Consider the following 23,882-nt stretch of genomic DNA (forward strand, 5'->3'; position numbering starts at 1 on the left):
TGCCACCCTAACACCCATCTAGTCCTCTCTCCCCTTCCATCTCCTCCCACAGTCTCGCTGCCATTTGTGCCTCTGAAGCTTGTTACCTGGAATAGCCTTCCTGTAGCTCTCCACCTCTTTGACTTTCCATAATATTAGAAATATTATTATTAAACTCTCCCCTTTCCCCTCAATCTTTTCTCTTCTTTGCTTCGAGTCTGAACATAGAAATGGGATCCTGAAGCCACACAGTTCAAGCACCACCTCTGCCAAGTGACTTGCAGCCCTGAAACAATCATTGTCTGTTTCCCTATTTGTATAATGGGGATAATACTTAACTAGCTCATGGTGGTGCTATAAGAAATATTTAACATGTGTTAAGTGATACATAATTATCCGTTTTATAGTGAAATGTCTTATTATCAATTCAATTTCTATTCACTGCAGATTTCTATAATATATACTTGCCTACTGTCTTGTAGTAGTATTAAGTAAGTGTTGTGAAGTGTTTCAGAGTAACAGCCGTGTTAGTCTGTATTCGCAAAAACAAAAGGAGTACTTGTGGCACCTTAGAGACTAACCCATTTATTTGAGCGAATGCATCCGATGAAGTGAGCTGTAGCTCACGAAAGCTCATGCTCAAATAAATTTGTTAGTCTCTAAGGTGCCACAAGTCCTCCTTTTCTTGTTGTGAAGTGGTTTCCTTCTGGTGTGGGCTCCCCCCCCCGCCCTTTTCTCACCCCTCCCCCCCCCAAAAAAGATATTCCACAGACTGGTTGAAGGGGGGGCATATATGTATAAGAGCTGAGAGAGATAGAGGTTAGTATTTACCAGCTTCTGAAGCCATATATTTTATAAATACAGTCAGAGGCTGTTGGAACAGTGAGCACCAGAAATGCTGAGTGTGTCTATGAGCATACAATGTGCTGGCTGGGTGGATAGAATAGTTTGACCAAAGGGAAACTTATATATAGGTTGTATTCTTTGTTGTTTAGTATCCATCTCCATTCAGACCAATATTGCAGCGGCCTTATGTACTGTGAATAAAAATTAGGTCCAGGGTAACTAATATTTGTGAATTTCTTCTGTCTTCTACTGCTGAACACATGTTCTGGAAAGGTAATTGAGGAGCATGCCTTAAGGAAAGTGATGAAACATCCTCCCAAACTACTTTTTCTGTTTTTTCTATTATTATTTGTATTTCTGTAGTGTTGAGAAATCCTAGGCATGGGCCAGGACCCCATTGTGCTAGGCACTGTACAAATGCAGAACAAAAAGATGCTGCCTGCCCCTCTCAATGACAAAAATGTAGCTGCTAGCCAATGCAAAATCCATACTCCACATGCTGGTTGTGTTGGGTTTGGGTAAGGCGACATCAGAGGAGGTCTTTAGTGTCATTAAAAATCAGTTCTGTGCACTAATACAGCCCCTTCATGTTGTGCATTCCAAAACACTTTCCAAACATTAATCCTCCCAACTGCCTGGTGAGTTTAAGTACGTATTATCCCCATTTTACAGAAGGCACAGAGAGTGTAAACTTGGTGGGAAATCTTCTTCTGGAAAAGACTTTGTCTCTTGACTGTCTCTAGTTAAATGACTTGCTGAAGGTCACTTGCCCAGGGAGTCTATAGCAAAGCCAGGGAAAGAATCCAGATTGTGCAATTCATTGTTCTGTGCTTCAGTGCAAGATCATTCTCCCCTTTCAAGGGACTGATCCCGAGAGAAGCTGGGGCCTGATATTTTGCCTTTAGTCACTCTTTTCCTCAGTTCTGTTTGTCAATTTCTTAATTAAAATCACTCAAGATATTAAACTCAGCCTCCTCTTACAATCCTGGGTCTTTTATGAAAACATTGCTCTTGTTTGCCAGCTGGGTTTTCTTTCCCAGCCCTACCGTACTCTGTTTTATTATCTGTCAGAGTTTTGCATTGGGAGGCAAACTAAACACATGGGAACAAGCTAAAACAATAAAAGTGTTTTTCATAGTGGCTGGTTTTAATTTCAAAAGGGGAGTTTCAGTTACCTATTCTATAATGCTTCACTTAATCTCAGGTATTTCAGGTAGATTAATAGCATGCTGTAGTATGTCCCGTGTAAAATCAGTGATGCGGTATGTTACCTTGGATGCAATAGGTACAAGGTACAAACTTCAGTTAGCAAAAGTTTCTTGTTTATCTCTTCCTTGCATTTTAATTCATACCTTTGGTAAATTTTAAACACCCTTAGCAAATCTGGCAGGATTTCTAATACAACTGCAAAATTCCTGTAAAATACCTGTTTACCCTGAAAATGGGAAACATTTATATTTTGGAAACTTGTAGTGAAGTGCCATGCACATTTATCTTAACATATACTAAAAAATTTGGAATGTTTTTTAAAGTAGTAATTCATCAAATACAAATAGAAGACAAAGTACTGTGTATATTTCACCTGTCTATGTAAGGTACTTATGTGGCCTCTATTGCCATAGTATCTTAGCACCTCACAGTCTTTGCAACACCCCTGTAAGGTAGGGAAGTTCTAGTATCCCCATTTTAAAGAGGTTAAGGGACTTGGCCATGGTCATACAGGAAATCTGTAAGCAAAGAAGAAACTGAACCCCAGTCTTCTGAGTTCTCAGCTAACACCCTAACCACTGAACCATCCTTTTTGTCAGATTTTCCCCTTCCCCCTTTTTCTTTGAACATCAGAGGGGAAACTGGAAACTAGTCAAAACAGACATTTTCAGAAGGATAGCGAGTCTGTCAGCTTTAGACCATGTGAGGCCAAATGCTGTTTTGGTTACACAAGAGTAAACACATTGTCCTCAATACAGTTACATTGGTGTAACTCTGAGGAGAATTTGGCCCATCAAATCTGCAACATTCAGAGAATAGAAGAAAATGATAATAAAATGGAGTGATGTCAATTTTTCATAATGTAGGCAGATATGAACTGGTATAGACACAGTTTGGCCCACCATAGCATAGATATTATAGAAATGCATATGTAATAATAATTGGTCTAATTACATAAGTAGTATCAAGAAGTAAAGTACTGAATGTAAGATATGGGGATTTATCAGTAAACGAAGCCTCATTTTGTTGTACACTTTATCTCTCAAAAATGGGGAGCGAATTTATCTGGATTAGATTAATCTGCATTCTCTCTAGAATCAATTAATTTTTCAGAATTGTACTGGTTTGGAGTGTGTGTTGTTACTTGTTATCTGCCTAGGACTGGATTGAAACTATCAAATTATTTTTACAACAGCTGGATCATAACAAAGCTATTCAGTGAATTAGTAAATTGTTGCTTTGCAAACCACCGTAATTGCAGCAGTCGCATGGTTTGATCTTAACAGTGTTAGAGTAGCTATTACAAACTTTTGGAGCAATGCTAACCTTACCCCCCCACTCCCCTCCCCACCCAAAAATAATCCAACACCACACCTGACTCTCCACTGGCTTACACAAGTTTTACAATGATCTATATTCATTGGTGAGAATCATCTCTTTGAAATCAGTGTGTGAGGCGAATCAGGCCCCAAAGTGTGGGATTTTTAAAGGTGCTCAACATTGGCCCCACTCTATATGTATTGAAGCCAATGGTAAAACTCCTGTTGACTTCAGAGGAAGCTTGAGTTTGGCCAATGCTTAGTACTTTTGAATATAGTAACCAAGGTGTCTCAAATCACTGTATTTTCCACTGCATGCATCCGATGAAGTGGGCTGTAGCTCACGAAAGCTTATGCTGAAATAAATTTGTTAGTCTCTAAGGTGCCACAAGTCCTCCTGTTCTTTTTGCGAATACAGACTAACACGGCTGCTACTCTGAAACCTAAAATCACTGTATTACCATCACAATAATAATATGCTATTCCGGCTTTTTGAGTAGACATCCTGTGTGTAGACATGCAGCCAGCCTGCCTGTGAACCTGTGTCTGAACCATGATGCCTGGCCCTCCATTTTAGGAGGACTGTAATAGTTTTGGTTTCTTGAACACCACTATTCAAAACCACACACACACTAAAAATTATATTTTGCACCTGCTCTATGTACCAGTTTATATCTCCTGTGTTGAAATAATGTGATGATTAGTAGAACAATTCATTGTCATATAGTTGTTTTACAACTGGGAAAACGGAGATACTAATAAATTGGAATGGCAAACCCAAGATCACACAGTGAAGTAGCAGCACATCGGGTGATACAGTCCTGGGGTTCTTATTCTCTGTCTTCTGCTCTAATCACTAGAATTTAACTCAAGACATAAAATAAAGGAGTTATGGTTCAGGGCCAAAATGTCATTGCTTATGTGTTGTGGGATCTTTATGACACTATGGAATGTGATCTATGTATTAGTAATAGTAGGATAAATTAAGGACAGTTTTGACTTCAAATTTCCTTGATCTCTTGGGGATAAAACTTAATCCTTGCCTTCACTCTAACACGCTTTTTGTCGTTTAATTTCAATGATGATTTTTATGGTGAAATGTATTTATCTGCCAACCTTGTATTCAGTATGTACAATATAAAGAAGCATCAAGTCTCTGACTATATCTGAATCTAGAGATACAAGGTAGTTTACCTACTTAGGTTGGATACCTAAGAGCTTGTAAACAAATCCATAAATTTGTCATGTTGATTATAGTGTTGGCAAACACAATGGTTGATCATGTTATAAATGTTTATCAACACCCGCACTCACCCACCTGCTAAGAGGTGCTACGCTTTAATGAAATTGTTTGAATATCAAAGCTGGTTGCTAAGATACAATGTTCTTGTTACTAGGGTTTTGATGCTTACAGACTTCTGTTATCAAATAATGATTAGAGATGTGCTAACCTCAAGGTGCTCAGTGCAGTGAAAGGTTTACTGAGCCACAAATTAGTAAACTGTCTGCCTGACCAGACACTTACAGAAGGAGCACATGTGCATCAAACTTACAGAGCTGACATTTTTAAAGAAGACAAGATCTGGCAGTGTAAATGTTCCCATATATGATGAAAGACTGTCACAGGAAATGTTTACATGATCTGTTGCCTAGAACAATGTCTTCATGCCATTTTTTCCAACTTAGAATAACAGTGAAAACCCACGGTCAAATAATTGCTTTTTTCCCCCCCTCTACTAAAAATGTCTCCCAACATCCATGTCTTGCATTTTGCAAATAGTGAATTCCTGTTTTCTGCAGGCAATAAGATGAAGGAAACAAAGATTTGAAAGAAAATGAGCAGGAAGAGGATTTTGTAGGCAAAAGATCACATTTCTAGGTAATGCAATAAATTCAAGGTCAGGAGTTTTATTGATGTTTGTGTGTGTGTATATATACACCACAAGATGCTAAAGAAGAGAAACATCAAATATTGATACAATTTTCTTTTTAATTTAGGTGCTCTAAGCCCTCTGATTTGCTAATGCACTTCATCAGATGGTATAAATATTGCACTTCATTTTGTTCTTTTTAACAAGCATATTTCAGTGTTCTTAATCATCAAAGAAAATAATGAATAGCACAATACAGGTGTGATCAAAAGGATTTTGCTCGCACTGCTGAAATGGTAAGTTATCTTTAAGTGTAATTGTTGATCTCATTATTGAATTAAGGCTCAAGCAGTATTTACAGTACCTGCATTAGCATGAATTTGAGTTTGAAGACAGTTCAACTGAAATAATCTAAATTGTAAGCAGGGTTCATGTCAGCTTGTGGGACTGGCTATATATTTACATCGTCAGTAATTGTTTGTTTCAGTGCTGGATATGTTTTTCTACTTGTCCTGCAGCATCCAGTTGCTGCCACTTCACAAGATGCTCTTATTAATACAACCACAAATCTGTTGGCATATCTATTAGATATGGTAGATAACATTAAAATAGTGTAAATGCAGAAGACCTCAGAAGTATACTGCAGTTATGATTAATAAAATTAAAATATACAATTCAGATAAATTCATACTTTATCAAATGATACATGTGTGTATACTACACCCATGTTCTTAACATAACCTTGTTCTATCTGCAAGTGAGAGGTGGATGTACATACAAATATTCCATCTACAGAAGATGCCTTTACGTCATTACGATCATGATAGTCTGGTATGCATCAGTGCTACCAATTTTGAATGCCAGTTGCAATAACTCCAAGAATGATTTACCCAGCTCTAAGAATTCCATATAGATGAAATCTAGCCTGATGCAGAGGGTCTACACAAACACTTCTGTACCACTTAAGTTATGTACTAGAATGCATAGGGTTGGGGTCACCAGTGAATTAGCGGACAGGAGGACTCCATGCACTCTTGCCACATATTATGCAGAGAGTGGAAATGAGAGGTGGGGAGAGTTTACAGGACCACAATTGTGTTCTAGACACTAGGTCCACATCTCATGAGGTGCAGAGTAGCTAGTCATTATTTCCAAGGCTCTGCAAGGGCAAAGGGATTGTAGCCCTGGATCCTCACCCCAGGATGGTAGATTTCATCTCCTGAACCTTACCACCTGTACTTCATTCCCATTAAGCTAGAGTATGCTGGGTTTTGTGACTGAACTTAATCTTACTCTGAATGAGTACCATGGTTATTTCTGAAGGGTCCAGATTTACTGCACCATGATGTTTATTTACCATGGTATTCAAGAAAATATAGAGAATACTTCTGTAAATGGCACTGTTTCAATAAAAATAACTTTTTCCTCCAGCTGTGCCCACTAAGCTCAGGATATAAATATTTACAGTTGCATCTGAATACAGATGTATCTAGCTGCCTTGTAATTCAGATACTATCAAGCCATGCATACCTACCTGTCCATATGGGATAGTGTGGACACTTTATCTACAGCAGCTGTTGTCTAAATTGTGGGGGAGGGAAGCTTTTCTCTAAATTTATGTTGTAGTGAGTGATTTGCTTTGCATTAGATTATATTGGGATATACTGTGTCATGACCTGGTATAACCCAATTTAATGCAACACACATGTTTGTATTGTATTGCACATTTTAAAAAAATATCTCTGAGAACCTTAGGAGCAGGTGATTTCTGTAGATGGAAGATACTTACCCAGTGATATTTCCTACCAGCAAAAATTAGAGTATATAAAACTTCCAAAACAGAAAATTACAGATGGGGTAAAATTTTCAAAAGTCCCTAAATTACTTAATAGCTTAAATCCCACTTGGGCTGGAACTCTGGTTCTGTGGCCCGGCAAGGACCGACGGGCGGGGGACAAAGGGGGGTCACTTACATTGCTATTTTTAGCCCTACAGTGCAAGCCCAAGTCCAGTGACCTGCGTGCTCTGAGATTGACTGCTGTTAGGTGTGGGGTTTTGGGGCAGGGTAGACATACCCATAGAGACATTTTAAAATGTCACCTGTGACAAGTTATCTTGCATTCACTGATGTATGCCAGGAGCAACTCTGTTCAGGCCAGTGGAAATACTCGGGTATAAAAACAGTGCAAGTGAGATCTGAATAGAGTGATTGGTATCTAGAAATAAAGCATTATTGCAAGAAACTCACACTGGAAAGCTTTGAATTATTATTTTCCTTTTTAAATTTCATGAGCGATCAGTTCCCTTTTTGGAAACTAACTCCGTAGGAATGTAGGCAGAAGTACAAGGCCCAAAACTTAGGCCTCTATCACTGAAATGAGGTACCCAGCTCTAAATTTGGAAGCTCAGATAGGCACTTAGGCCAATATTTTTTGAAAACAGCAGCCTAAATTTAGGCTGCAAAACTTATAGCTTAAATGGCCTACTTTTGGAAAGTGCTGAGCACCCAGCAGCTCCCATGGATTTCAGCGGGCCTCTGCACTGGCACAGAAGTCTGCTTGCACAAATGCAGTTACAGAATTGGGGTCTGTGGATGTAAATATTACACTTACACACACACACACACACACACACACACACACACACATAATGTTAAAAGAACATTATCCAGGTTGCAAAATTAAGCTAGTTAAATTAAAGTAAGGAAATGCCAGAGTTAAGATTGCCTGAAATTTCCTTGGAATTGGTTTGGATCAAACTGAATCATTTTTTCAAATTTTCAGATCGTCCAGAAAATGGGAAAATTGGTTATTCTCACAGCTCTAGCCACCTGTAGCCCAGCTTTGGGATTTGCTGAAGTCTTGGATTGGAATAGCAAACCCTAAATATTTCTGCGAGTGACTGGGAGGAGGCAAATAGCACGGTGACTTGCCAGCCTTTTTAAAAATAAAGGTTTCTGTGTATGTGTATGTAAAAACACCTCCTACAATTTTCCTCCCTTGTGGCGATCAACCCTAGCAACCTTTGTCATGCTACAGTATATCATCATCCCCGTTGGCTGGTTGTGAACATCTCCCCTGTAAGGGAAAATAAAGCTGCTAGTTTTGCGCACACACTTCTAAAACTATAGGCAAGAAATACCTAAATATAAAACAAGGGCACCTTGGGATGAATGCTTTATAAGGGAGCCGATAACAGGCTGAGCTCATAATCACACTTGCACTTCCCCTGCCTTTTTTTATGTACACCTGTAGCTTGTTGACAATACACTTGATCATATGTGCGAGCTGCCCAGATTCATAGCTAATGTTATTAAAAAATGGTGTGCTCTCATTCTCGGGAATTGCTCTCTAAATACAGAAACAAAGCAACACACCTACACTGGCAAACAGAACCCATGCAGTATGAAAAAAAAATCACCTTTAAGTGGATGTCAACCAGGCTCTTGTTTTATAGCCCAGTGCTCTAACCTTAGCCCATTACACATGGTGGTGGTGTGAGTTTGAGGGTCAGTGAACACTGGATTTTCTCAGTAAATCACATGTACAGAACTACATGTGTTTAAATACCTTTGTGGAGGCCCAATGTGATGTAGCTAGGGGGAGACTTGTGTGCCTTTTAAAAGGGCGGTCTGTTTATTACATATAGTAGAACGTGCCTCACCATCCTTGATGTCATAGCAATTTCAGTAAAACGAAAATTAACCAAAAAAAGTGAAAGGTGGTGGTAACAGCCTCTAAAGTGTGGCATGGACAGGGTTCTGGTATGCTCTGACTTAGATATCTATCACGGAGATCTCAACAAAAATATTAAGAGGGAGAGCAAATACTAGTTTAGGAAGCTTGTATGAAAATTAATCAACTCAGCTTTTTTATTATATGAAAAATCTAAGGAAATGATACAGCTCTGGAAATTTGCAGCACTGTAAAATTTTCACAAATTGACATTCCAAAATGGTGATGATTTAAAATCATGTTCTTTGTTGATATCAACTATACATTTCAGTTGTTTGCCTGGGAGGGGTTATCTGTTTCATGCTGTTTTCTGGAACTGGTTATTCTTTTAATTTTGTTACTCCTCATTCATATGTTTCTGTAGTAATGAGTTAGACCGTAGTTGTTTCATTCTGGCTTAAAGAGGGATCAAGTTACATTTGCCTCCAAATTTAGATTTATAGAAAGCACTCTGGTTTCACCAAAGTCTACAGAGATGTGTCCATGATTTTTCTTTTAATCCCAATTAAAATGATATTTAAAGCAAATAAATATTTTCCTGAGAGTGCCCTGCATATTGGATAATGTTGATGGGGGTGGGGGGGTGGGGGACGGACAAGAATCTGAAACTGATATTGAGTAGAAAACAACTGTCCACACACAATGAAACTACTGCTTCAGTAGTTGTAGGGTTCCTGTCACCAGCATACATGAGCACCTTCTAAGATCCCCATCTTTCAAAGAGTCCTTTCAAAGGGGGCAGTAGCTAGAAAGAGGGAGCAGAAGGGAGGTAGTGGCTATATTTCCAAAATTTTAATTGGGATTGGGAAGCTCGTTGATCGACTACATTCACAGGGGAAATTCGGTATGAAGGGGAATTCATCCAGTAATTGAGTGTGTGTGTGTGTGTGTGTGTGTGTGTACAGATGGCCCATGGCTTCCTCTGGACCTTCAGACCTGGATAATTACTTCCCTGCAGTGGAATAGCTGAGCTTTAGCACTCCTTTTCTAACAGCCCATTTCCCCTCTCTATCCAGATTGTTCTGAATGGGTTGAGTGCCTATCCTGTCCTCAGCAGAGCACGTACCCTGAGCTTGTGTTCAAACTTGTCCCCTTCCTGGAGTGTGGTTTCACTGGTGACTTCAAAACAATGACAAAATGCAAACCCCTTTATTGTCTAGACTTCTTATTTCTCTACATGCCTCTCCTTTATCCAGCAAGCCCTTTTCCCCTCCCCACCACCTCTTTTCTCAGATCCTTTCCTCCTCCTCCCCCCCCCATAAGCCCCTTCCCATTTTTTATTGCTACTCTTCTCCCACAGACCACTTCTGTGCTCCTTTCAGTTGATGATGTGGTCATGGACATACCACCTTCTTGCAGTTAGTCCAGGGAAGGAGGTTGTGTGACACCTTCAGCAGTGACTGCAGTAGTGAGGAGATGATTGGTGACATTAGTATCTCATAACAGCATTCTCTCCAAACATGGGTGCCACTGAGGGCACAAATGTGCCAAGTTTTCAGAACATGAAAATGTTTCAAAAGGTTTACTTCCCTGAATAAATCGAGCACTTCAATCCCATCCCCTTGTTATACTGGTGCTTGAACAATGGGTTCTAAATGGAGATGTAATGCTGCTTATTGATGGAGACGATTTCACTGCTCCTTATGATACCATAATACCCAAATGTGAAATAATCTTAGCTAACCCTCACCATAAAGTATATTTTAAGAGTGTGTTTTATAGGAAACTACTGAGCTGGAATGAGCATAGCACAGAGTGTTGCTTTGTATACTAATTATCTACATCAATGGATGTGTGAGTGGGTTCAGAATGCTGTACCTGCTGTGGTGAACAACTTGCTCCCAGTCATAGAATATACGCTTCCTGTGGGCACCTGACTGTTCTGTGCATCACATCACATTGAGTTATGTCATATTATGTCACATCACAGATGAGATATGACCCAATGTAACCTGACACAGTGCAGGATCAGAGATCCAGAGAACCCAGCAGTTGTATGTTGTCAAGGACGGTAAAATACAGACTGGCTATCCAGGAAGCTCCAGGTATTCCAATTTTCCCATGAGCCTGGATATTTGTAGAGAGTTTGGCACATCTCTGTGGGATATAAATACAAGACTCCGTTTGTGTGTGTGTGTGTGTGTGTTTATGATACTTGTCTTTTGGGAAATAATAATCTTCCTACTTCTTAATCTAAATTGAAGTGCAATGAGTATACCAATAAAACACATCACAACCAAGTAAATTCTCTTTGTATTAATAATATACTCCTTAAGATTTTTCATTCTCTCTTTCTTCCCTATGATTGTGTGATGTAGTCTAGAGAAAACTGCTACATTTATAAACATCCTGATGAAATTTTAATAAAAAAACCCATTACCTTTGAATGTGGAGTAAGGAGGATATTAACAACACCAGGAATGTTGAGCCTAACTGAAATATTACTTGTTACCTGAAGGTAACCATATGTGAACTTTATATTCATAGACCATCTTAATTTTAGTTTAAACAGAGTGACAAAAGGCGTTTTTGTCACAAAATGAGCAGGGTACAGTTAGATGTACTTATTGTTTTGAAGAGAGATGTCCAAGCAGAGCTGGCCTGAGGCCATAGAAGACCATCAGTGAACAATTCCTCCATAAAACTGTGAAAACGTAACCAAGTTTTAAGCTTGCTTCCACCAGGGAGTCCTATATGGCGCTGACACTAATGTCCATGCAAAATTTGGACTCCTGTGAGAAGTGGGGTTTATGATTCCATTGGATTCACTTTGAAGCTGTGCCCCAGCAAGGAGTTTGGGGACTATGGTGGTGTGACAGCAGCCTACCACTAACTGACTCTGGGAAGGAAACCCTGCTACCTCTAATCTTACTACAGGGGTATATCCGTGATCTGCAGGAGTTAAACTGCCTTTGTTGTCAGATAAGTCTTACTAAGGTACGGGTTAGAACCTATGTAATTTGCCTAGTACAGCTGGCGGGAACATGAAAACCTATTTCTGTGGCGGCCAGCACATCTCTCGGCCCGAGCTGCTTCCCACAGCCCCCATTGGCCTGGCGAACCGCGGCCAGTGGGAGCTGCGATCGGCCGAACCTGCAGATGCTGCAGGTAAACAAACCGTCCCGGCCTGCCAGCGGATTTCCCTGATGGGCCACATGCCAAAGGTTGCCGATCCCTGGTCTATCCTGTTCTTAAAAACCTCCAACCTCTCTTGGAAGCCTATTCCGGTGCATAGCTATCTTTAGAGTTTAGAAAGTTTTTTTTCCCCCCTAATATCTAACCTAAATCTCCCTTGCTGCAGATTAAGCTGATTGTGTCTTGACCTGCCTCAGTGGACATGGAGAAGAATTAATCGCAGCCATCTTTATAGCAGCCTTAACCTATTTGAAGGCTGTTCTCAGGGTCCTTCCCCCTCCCCTCCTGTCATCTTTTCTCAACACTATACATAACAATTTTAAAAAAATCTTTCCTCATAGGTCAGATTTTTGAAAACTTTTTATCAGTGTTGGTGCTCTCCTCTGGACTCCCTCCAGTTTGTCTGTATCTTTCTTAAAGTATACCCAGAATTGGACACAATACTCCAGCTGAAGTCTCACCGGTGCTGAGTAGAGAGGAACAATTATCACTTGTCATATGACACTCCTGTTAATAAGCCACAGAATATTAGTATTTTTTGCATCTGCCTCAAATTGTTGACTCATTCAGTTTGTGACTCACTGTACCCATCAAATCCTTTTCAGCAGTATTATTGCTTAGCTAGTTATTCCCCATTTTGTAGTTTGTGCATTTGATTGTTCTTTCCTAAGCATAATACTTTGCATTTGTTTTTATTGAATTTCATTTTACTGATTTCAGACCCATTCTCCAATTTGTCAAGGTCATTTTGAATTCTAATCCTACACTCCAAAGTGCTAGCAACCCCTCTCAGATTGATGTCAGCTGCACATTTTATAAGCATACTCTCCTGTCCATTATCAGCCATTAATGAAAATTTTGAATAGTACCAGACCCAGGACAGACCCCTGCAGGACCCCACTAGATATATTGCCCCAGTTTGACAATGAACCATTGATATCTAGTCTTTAAGCAACTATTATGCACCCACCTCTTAGCCAAAAACCAGCTTCCCGCTACACTTGTAATTTGAGATATTGGTAGATTTGGAAACACTTCCAAATAATAAAAAGAAAAGAAGTACTTGTGGCACCTTAGAGACTAACAAATTTATTTGAGCATAAGCTTTCGTGAGCTACAGCTCACTTCATCGGATGCATGCAGTGGAAAAAAATTCTTCCACTGAAGCTGTAGCTCACGAAAGCTTATGCTCAAATAAATTTCTTAGTCTCTAAGGTGCCATAAGTCCTCCTTTTCTTTTTGCGAATACAGACTAACATGGCTGCTACTCTGAAACCTTCCAAATAATAGGTATTACACTAGTCTCTGTGTTGTGGAGACCTCCAGGAGATCAGGGCTCATTGTGCTAGACTCTGTACAAACACAGTCATGGGACAATTCCTGCCCTGTGGCTCTTCCAAGATACATAACATGTTTGGATGTAGTAGAACTATTTTCACAATTGCGTAGCTGCGCCATGAGTGCGTTCCATGTTGCCGTTTCATTCCTGTGCTCCACTCATTACATTGTCCGCTTTTACAACTCCCTCAGAGTGTTTTTGAATTTTAGTTTACTTTATTTTCTGATGCCCATAAATAATTTCTGTGTTCCCTCTGACCAGATGTGCACTATTCGCCAGTTTACTGTGATGTCATTTAAAAAATGATAGACCCTGGTATTTGCTTGACAGGATGGAACAAAGACACAGATGCATCTCTGTGAAGACTGAAAAATGACGCAAACTGTAATTCCAACATGAGGCAGTTTTTACAAGAGAACTGAAGGTTTTTTGGCCCAATACTCTGGTTTGCAATTAAGGTTCAATGCAAGCGGAGACAGCAGATTTCTGAAGTATATGATGATCTCTCTTTCTCGGTAGTACTTACTACAACATATCTGCTTTAAATAATGCACATGCAAAATATAAAATGTTAATACAAGCTATGTAGCTACCTAGGTGTTTGATCCTTAAATATATTTATTCTGTAATTCTTGTATCAAAATCTAAAATAGGTAGATTAAGTAGATTCCTTTTTTCTGCAAGCAGAGCAAACTTCATTTCCACAATTCAGTGTCCAATATGCAATCTGATCACACCTCTCATTTTGTGAATAGTCATGGCCTTAAATTAAATTACAAATCCTACATTGGACTGACATAAATCTGATTTTGGCCTGAACTTGAAGTGTTTGAAATACCAAATCACGACTCACTGATCCCTAATGAGAAGTAATCAAAGAATTTAACCAGCAGTACAAACTCTTACACATCACTACAGATGTAGCCAAATTGACTCAAAGTACTCTCTCTATGAAAGATTGTGAGCAAATATACCTTACTGACACTTACTCTATCATCTAAAGATGAAGAAAAGACATGTCTTTGTCCTCCAAAATCACCCTTATTCTTTCAAAATATCCTAGCTCTGACCTTTCACAATAGTATGTGTGTCCACGGATTCCTATATGCACAGTGCAGTGGAATACAATTTAGGAATTAACCAAGCTACCTGAATGTAATTTGGATAGTCACCAACCTGCTGTGTTTGCCATGTTCCAAATACACACCAATTGTTTGAGGTTCCTTTCTCTTGTCTGTTGCCAGAAAGCTGACTTGGCAACTTACTACTCCAAATGATCATGACTGTCTGATCACAAGACTTGTTGTTTTGTTGTCTTTTAAAATCTCCATGGCAGTACAATACTTCAAAACACTTTGAGAAAATATTATGTAGTATACTGAATGGTACTGACATGCACTAGAAAAGATAACTAAAAATCAATGTTGTTTCTCAGGGGGGAAAACAGCAATAAAACCAGGCTTGGCTGGAATGGGAATGTGCACTGAATAGCAGCCTCAAGTAAATCTGAATGGAAGGAAATTCTCTTCTGTAATAGATTTGAGCCTATTGCCCTCCAACTGTCCCGACAGGGCTCTATTTGTATTTTGTATTTGTATTTTGGGAGGAAATATTGTATTGTTTCCAGGGATTACTGCAAGGACATGGGAATCAGGATGCTTAGGTTCTCCTCCTCCTGGCTCTGACAATGGTTTGTCATGGACCTTAGGAAAGTCATGCAACTTTTCTATTTGATTTAATTGTATTCACCTGTAAAATGGATACAATACCAATTTTGCAGGGGATTAATTAAGGTTAGCAAAATGTAACCCTCAAGCTTCAGACTTTAAGCCAATCTCTAACTATTAGAGATCAGGATGAGACCCACTGTGTGTGTTTGGGAGAGCACACCTGCCCACATTGAAGCTCTTATTAGAGAAGAGCAAATAATTAATTCTTTTAGTTTGGTGTCTAAACTGAAAAATCAGGGGAAAAATTGTTTTGGGTCAACCCAAAATAGGTTTTTTTGTTTGTTTTTTTCATTTAGTTTGTGTCTTACTCTTTTTTTAAATTTTTGTTTTTTAATACATCTAGCTAAATTTTGAAACAAAAAGTCAGCTCATAATAAGAAGTTGAAATGTGTCATGAAAATGTCAAAACAAAATGTCTAGACTTTCATTATTTTTGCTTTTTGGGGGGGCCAAAACTATTTGCTGAATTTGACCTAAATTCACAAATCGTTTCAGGTCTATCTAAAACTGCATGTTTCAGCAAATAAACTTTTTGTTTAAAACGTTTCACTCAGCTCTAGTTCTTGCACTTCAGCTGAAGCATCTGATACAGGATACTGGAGTAGATGGGCTTTGGGTCAGGTCCAGTATGGTAATTCCTATGTTCCCAGGCTAGTAAAATGCTTTAAGATTATCAGATGAAAAGTGCTGTGCAAATACAAAGAATTATTTATTTTTCCCCATAATACAAGAGTCTCAGAAGTGTGAGTATTCCACTTCTACAACAATAACAACTGTGGTGCGTTTCATGAATAACATTACAGGCACAGACTGTGAATGAGCATCTAAGGCCTTGTCTATACTAGTAAGCCTGCCAAGTGTAGACACCGTTTATACCGGCAAAGAATGCTTTTGCCAATATAGCTTATGCTGGTTCCTTAAGCAAAATAAGTCACACCAGCAAAAACACATATCCCTGTATAACAGTATTTATGCTACGGTTTATGCCAGCATAGCTATGTTGATTTTTTTTAAAAAAAAATCACACCCCTTAACAATATAGCTATGCCAGTGTACGTTTTAAGTGTAGACCATGCCTCAGTTGCTGTAATGACGTTTACATAAGTGCAACTTTTCTATAAGGTCATAATTTTAGGGTCAAACAATTTATTCTTTAGCAATTTATGTGCCTGTGTACTGATGGGCACATTAATTGAAGAGTCACTTTCCTTCTGTGATTCAGGAGCTGAATACACAGACCACAAGCCAGTGAATCACAGGTTCTCTGCCTGTGCACACAGTCGCACGTATCTTTCCTTCAGCACTTGCAAAATCTACGGTCATGAGGTTCCAACTGAAAAGTTTAGGGGGAAAAAGTTTCTGTTCCTTGTTTGTAAATGTACTGAACTTTGCTATCCAACTTCTCTTGAAAACCGGACTTGTACTCTTGCTAGTTCAGTGGGAGTGAAGACTTGCTTGTGTGAGGAATGCAACCCATACGATTTGTAGGGTACCCATTGTCTTGAACCTGGGACACACAAGGCTTGGTGGGGGTGGCGGGAAGGGAATGAGAGGAAGGTCAGTCCAATGGTTAGGGCCCTAACTTGGGACTTGGGAGCGATGGGTTCAGTTCTCCGCCCTGACAAAGACTTTCTGTGAGACCTGTGGCAAGTTACATAGGGCTGAATTTTTAAAGATGTTTAGGTGCCTGAAAATGCAGATAGGTACCTAGTGGGATTTTCAATAAGTGCCTAATCACGTGCCTCCCATTGTAATCATAGTCTCTCTGAGCCTCAGCTCCCTATCTGTAAAATGGGGTTAATAATACTGCCTGAGCTCACAAGAGTGTTGTGAGGATAAAGATGGCAAGGCACTCAGATACTAGGGTAATGGGGTCTTAAAAGTACGTAAGAGAAAAAGTAGATCCAACAGCATCATCTTATTTGTCCTTTTTGCTTTTTTTATAAAAGGATCTGCATCGCAATAACTCTGCCCCTTGCAAGGAATCGTGGATGTGTCTGTTTAAGCAACCCATTGGTGCCGCTCTGGGTGTAGGGGTAATATATATGATGAGGGTTGACTGAAAGCATGCATGAGGTGCTTCCTCCCTTGCTGCCTGTGCAGAGTTAGGGTTTGAGTTCTAGGCATGAGATTATATTTCTCCCCCAGGGCATCACAGAGTTATCCTTACCTTTTGCATAATAAAATGCCTGACTTATTTGCAGACAGAGCTTACAAAGACATAAGAGTGATAAGGTTGGGGAAAGCTTTCACAATGCTGCTGTTCTTGAAATCCACATCATCTGACCTTCTGAGGACACAGTTTTTCTATACACTTCCTGTTTCTTAAAAGTACACTGGATCTTGGGTGGAGGTGAAGAGAAGGGAAAGGAAATAGAAATAAAGGCTAATGACATGAAGAAACTAGCAAGTTAACAGATCCTAAAGCTACAGTAAAAACAACATTTTCATTTTTATGGAGGGGGGGAAATTGAGGAAGAAGTGAAGGAAAAAATGGGGAGAATACACAAGATAGCTTGAGACTGAGGGTGCAATAGGATAGCACAGCTTTCACCTCTAGGTTACTGCCCCACAGTTCCAATACATCAGAATTACAGTAGGTAGGGAATAGAGGCCAGATGCTGCTGCTTTGAAGTCAGTAGCAAATCTCTCACTCAAAGAAAGATTCAGCCAATATATTATCAGATGAGTGTCTGGTGGCCTATATGGAATGAGTTCAGTGGCTATGGGCAAGCGTCCACCTACAAAGAGCAGTTCTATAACTGCACCAATGAGCTAGTTGCACTAATTGTTGGCAACCCTGAGAGAGGCAAAGGTCAGAATGGACATGGAAAATGGACTATCAAGAGAGGGTCCCCTTCATGCTGATGCACATGGATGGAGCAATGTGGGGAAGTTTGCACTGCTGTTGTAGAAGGCTCTGTACCTGGCTCCGTCCCCTGGGCTGTGAATCCAGCACTTATCAAGGGCGTTAAATTCATTTAAGGTGGGTGGGGAGAAGAGTAAGAAATGAAAATGAGGAACCCCTTAGTACAGTACCAGAAAAGTAGCATATTAACGATAATTGAAATTCACCTCCATGAGGGTAATGAATCATCAGAAACAACCAGTGGCAAACAAGGTTGTGAAACCTTGACCAGAATGTGTCACTGGCTGGTGGAATTTTTAGAAAGGCAGCAGTTTGGGTTCATCACTGTGGTTCGTGATTGCACACACCTGTTCAGCTCAGAGGTTTTGCAACAACAACAAAAAAAAAAAAAAAAAAGGGAAGCTGAACTTGCCGCTTCTCCTGAGCGGTGCAAAAAAGCAGAAAACCACAGCTGTTCTAGCTGTTAACAGATATCAGCAGCATACCCCTTGTTACATAATTAAGGATAACGTTTTTGAAGCATATGGGCTGTGGAGGTATTATTATCTCATTAAAACTTTAGGTGGGAAACTATCTAGCATTTTCTCACCCATTTCTGGGTTTGATATCTATAACAAATGTGTGTAATTAGGGCATACTATAAACAGTTTATTAAATAACAAATGAAGAAAAAGCCTGATATATATAAAATTCCTTTGCCTTCTATAGTTCAGTGACAGATCAGCCACAAGATAAGTTGTGAAAGATTGCTTCCCATTGACTTGATTAACTAGTTGCTTTGGGTAGCTTAGGTATGATTCAGGCTGAGGTTGTATTAGCTTGTATGTAATCTAAAAGAAAGAAAGTATCAAAAGTTTTCTTTTCCTGAGTTCCTGTTTCTTAATGAAGGAGCTAACAAGAGCTGCAGAAGACTGGATTGAAATCAAGAGATTGGCATAGCCTAGAGAGCTTCTGTATATTGAAGTTGGGCAAGCAGATCATTTGGATAGATTCTTTCCGGCTGTAGATTTACTGATCTCAATGGAATTAGTCCAGGGATGAATTGGGCCCAGTACTGGAAGTTTTTTTTTTCTTTTTTTGCCAAACAAATCTAAAAAATAATAATTTTTAAATTAACAAACAAGCTTCGATAAACAAACTGGACTGGAAATGTTAGCAATCTCAGAGGCACAGCAGATATTCATTTGTCTTTGTTATACTATTTTCCTCCTGCTACAGTATTAATGAGGGACAGGACACTCAGAGGGCTGTGGTCCCTTTTGCTGTAGGTCATTGGTTCAAGTCCAACCCAGATCAAAAGAAACAAAATTGGAGTAACAGAATAGCCCAGAGAATAGTTCAGTCTCTAGGCTTATTCAGTCTGTGGTTTTACTGCAGAGCATTGAAACAAGGGTGCTAATTAATGCTAATTGGGTGGACATTTTTGTGGTTTGAATCCTTGGCTGAAAAGAAATGTCCTGAGATCACCATTTGCCCTCTCCTTCTGCCCCCCAGAGGCTATCAAATTTAAGTGGCAACAACTTTTGCCCTCACTTATTTCTGGGGTTGGCTGGAATGCAATCTTTTTTAAAACAAAACAAATGCCCTCCCACCCACTTCAAAAAGAAACAAAACTCAAGGTTTTGAAACTTTTCATTCTGAGGCAGAATGAGACCTTTAAAATTTGTGTGTAGAAAAGAGAACCCCTGCTTGGCTATTCTAGAGTATGATTGGTGGTCACTCACCTATGATGTGGGACCCCCAGATTCAAGTCTCTTCTCTGCCTGATTTGAAGCCTGGGCTCATCATGGAGCTATAGAACCAGTCTCTCTTTCTCTGGTTTTAACATTTTTGGACTGGAGAAAATGTTTGGTTTTGATGAGTTCCGCTTATTACTGACTTGTGTTGATGCTGTACTAGCTGCACAGTCATTTTAATGAATCACTATCCATGAGGAAGTGGATAGGTCAAAAGATGGGGAATGGGTGGTGCACCCTTTTACTCTATGTGACCTAGTGATGAAAAGCTTCACTCTAGTTCCCATCCACTTCCTTGCCCGATCCACCACCAGCATCCATTTAAAAAAAAATATTTAAATTGTAGCTTATGTTTCTGTGATGTTCCCAATAGAACATTGGATTCAGGACAAAACAGGACACAAATTAGACCGATTTGTATCAGAGAAGAACTATGAGGGGAGCAGCACATGCTTAGGCCTCCCACACTTTATTAGGACTCACCTCAGAGTGCTAATATAATCCTGAATCCAGGCTTCACCCCCTTTCTCAGAAGGCCTTCAGCAGGCATGGCACACTGTTTTTAAGTTTATTTCAATTGTCTCTTTGCTTTCAATTTTATATGAATTTTAGTCTGTTTAATCTGTGTTTTATCGCTTGGTGTTAAGTGTCAAGAAGGCTATTGGCAGATACATTAGGTGCTACACAAAGTTTAATCCTTGTTTATGAATACAATTTTGTTTAGGATTTTTGGGTGCATTTCAGGGCTCATGAAAATGAGTGACCTAGAGCCAGACATGAGCTTTATCCAACGTCTATTTAAAAAAAAAAATCAATGTGAGCCTTGTTGTTGACTTGGACTCTGGATCAGTTCCGTAGTGCAGTCTGTTTCATTTCAGGATTTCGCGCGCCCCCCCCTTCACCCTCCCTCCCCATAGCTTTGGCAATGCAAATCAGTCCCTTCTGAAGCACCACTGCTGTTCCAGCCTTGCTGCTCTTTTGAGCAATACATCCATTTATGATGGATATCATAACAGTTTGGTGATGCAGACATGGTTTGAATTACTAATTTCATTTAATTAACGATGGACCTAAAATAAAATCAAATATCCAAAACTCCTTGAGGGAAATCCTGGCCCCATTGAAGTACGTTAATGAGAGTTTTGCCTTCGCTGAGGCCAAGATTTCACCATCTGAACTTGGAGGATATTCAGGTTAGCCCTGATGATTGAAGCTAGGACCTGTCTAATATAATTGGCCAAACTAAAACTGCGTGTTGTCTAATAAACTTTGTTACAGATTATTTGTTCAGCTATTCTTGCCCACCAGAGTAAATTAGTGCAGTAACAGATTGGAAATTAATTTCCCCAGATTTTATCAGTTTCTTGAATATTGTCAACCCCTTAACATAATTTAAACACTTTTTTGATTCAATCATATCCTCTTTACAAATATGATTTTGTCTGAAGTCTATCTGCATTAGATAATTTTGCAAAACCAACTTTCTTTTCTGTTTGCACACTGTATTTGTAAATCTTAATTGTGCTTTATATTGTTACCATACAAACTATTAAAAAGGTTCTGGTTTCAGAGAGAGAGAGAGAGAGAGAGAGAGAGAGAGATGTGTGGATATTGACTTAACTATGGACTTATGAATTATTCAGGTTACTCACTTTCAGGAAATACCCACTTTGGTCTAAATGCAACAAATATTTGAACTGGATTCAAGATGCCCATCAAGAGGGTCCCTTCCCCCAACCCTGCAATTTTCAGATCTATAACTTTGATGATGCAATTCAATATTACCTAGAAGTAAACCTGGTCCTTGTGTTTTAATATCAATGCAAAGTGACATAACATATTTTATATACTATATAAAGCCAGCAGGAAAACAATTCTAGTGATGTGCTGAATACCTTGGCAGACCTCCTGGCATTCAGAACATCTGAGTATTTTAAGTTGTATGTGGCATTCATTACTCTCAAATATTACAGAGCAATGAACAACTGACATGGTCGTGGTTTTTTTTAGGGTAGCAGATACTTTATGAAATATTTGGATTTTATGTGACCTTTGAACCCTGGTTTTGACACTGTGCCAGATGTCTGTTTTACTAAATCACTGGGAAGAAAGGATTCTTAGAACTGACTAATAGCTTGGGATGTCTTGGGTGCTGATTTTATTTTTTAGACACTGTCCATAGAATCTCCAGAATTACTGTGGCTTCCCCCCCTCCCCCAGGATCATTCAAGTAACTTACAGGTATATGTGGGGTATTATTATTATTTTATTTTTATTATTGGCTAGCCACAATTTTTTACGACATATATGGTAGCAAGTACTTCATATATTTTCATCTTGGACTATGGCTCAAACATTTCTTTGGATATGATACCCACATTAATGTGGGTAGTGTGGTTTTTTTTAAAATCTGAATTTATTCTGGTAGATAGCAACCAAAGCTAATGGATGAGTGTCTGCAGCATCTAAGACAATGAATATTGCGGTTCTCTAGCTAACCAGATTATTTCAGGATAGTTACGCACATCTGTGGTTCCAATATTTGTTTACTTTTTACTACCATTCCTCCTCGGCTTTCCATGATTCTTTTTATGGTATGAGAGTTTTGAAAGGGATGGAGCTTGCTTAACTTGTTTTGCAAAGAACAAGTTATAGCCACAAAATCAAATTAATAGAAGTTATGGATCAATCAGCTTTTTTCTATACTAAAGAAATACCTGAATACTTGTGAGGAAAAAGTGCTTGTATTTGTGGCAGTATGGAAAGGCTTGAAGCATTAGGGAGAAGTGTACATTGGTGTAAAATGGCACTTGTTCCTAGGAAAATATTCTTGTTCTTGTTAAAAGGAATATTATTCATTGTAGAAAAGACGTTACTCACAAACAAGGCTCAGTTAAGAAGAACTTGTTGGTACAACAGCAAGACTTTTGCTAGCCTTGTCAACTGCCCCACGTTCCCCATGAATTTCTTAATTTGGAACCTCCTGTATACGTGTGCGGTGGGTTTGCTTTGTTTTTTTTTTTTTTTTTTAAATCTCTGGAATCTAGATGATCCTTCCTTCCCTCTAGATGCCTGGAAAGTTTCAGAGGGTGGTAAAACTTCTTGGAATGGATACCTGTACCTCTACAGTTTTATTTTTATAAAGTGGCCACTACTGCATAACAAGGTCTGTGTTTTCAACTGAAGTTCTGTAACAGAATTAGACAAGTTTTCAACCATTGTTGAAATAGAAAATCTGGTTCTTCAGCTTCTCCCAGAAGTCAACATCACTGTTCAGTAGAAGAGAAGGCTGAAGGACTTGCAGTCCATACACATTAATATTTGCAAACATATATAATGGATATTTGTGTATTATGCATATTTCAATATGATTCTACCTCAATTCGTTTCCACCCAAAATCTGGGTGGTGGTGATGTGGTGTGTTCCAGTGGCTAGAACAATAGGCAGGGACTCAGAAAACCATAGTTCTGTTGCTAGCTCTTGTCACATACTTGTGTTAATTTTGGCAAGTCTCTTAAGGCTACATTTTCAAAAATATCAGATAATTTTGAGCACCCAACCTGACACTTACTAATAGCTTGATATTCTGAGATGCTGAATGCCTAAATCTCCACTGAAGTCCATGGGAGCGGGAGGAGCTCATCATTTATTAGATGTCAAAAAGTTAGGTATCCAAAATTGAAAGAAAATTTAGGGCTTAATTTTCTGTCTCTTTCCTAGCCCGTAAAAGGGGAAATGATAAAACCCACTTTTGCAATTCTCAGTTAAACGGGACCGTATAACTGTAAAACATTTGCAAACTGGCTTTTCAGATCCTAAAATTTCAGGGCTGAGACCCCTCCAGTGATACAATTATCTGATTAATCATGATATATCCCCTCAATATTGTACTGACTGATACATTTGTGTGTAAAACCAAAATGTACTTGCACATTTCACTCCAGTTGAAAATTGAATACCAATTTTACAGCAATTCATAATACCCATTTATAGAAAAGTCCTTTTAAGTCATGAGTTTTTGAGTCTGAAATCCACACAAACCATACTTTTGTCTGACTCCAAAATGTGAGTGCCAAATGACTATTGCGCTATGCGGCTGAACACTGCTGCAACT

At 39.1% G+C, this 23,882-nt stretch overlaps 1 long non-coding RNA gene across 1 annotated transcript in view; it reads left to right on the forward strand.

Moving 5' to 3' along the window:
• Window positions 1-5,503: 5,503 nt before the first annotated feature.
• Window positions 5,504-23,882, forward strand: part of LOC141995567 (uncharacterized) — a 294,953-nt gene continuing 276,574 nt past the window's right edge. Inside the window, exon 1 of the long non-coding RNA XR_012641358.1 lies at window positions 5,504-5,520. This is a non-coding gene — a long non-coding RNA (uncharacterized LOC141995567). The remainder of the gene's footprint in view (window positions 5,521-23,882) is intronic.

The sequence above is a fragment of the Natator depressus genome, chromosome 11 (assembly GCF_965152275.1).
Source record: "Natator depressus isolate rNatDep1 chromosome 11, rNatDep2.hap1, whole genome shotgun sequence".
In the NCBI taxonomy this organism is placed as follows: Eukaryota; Metazoa; Chordata; order Testudines; family Cheloniidae; genus Natator; species Natator depressus.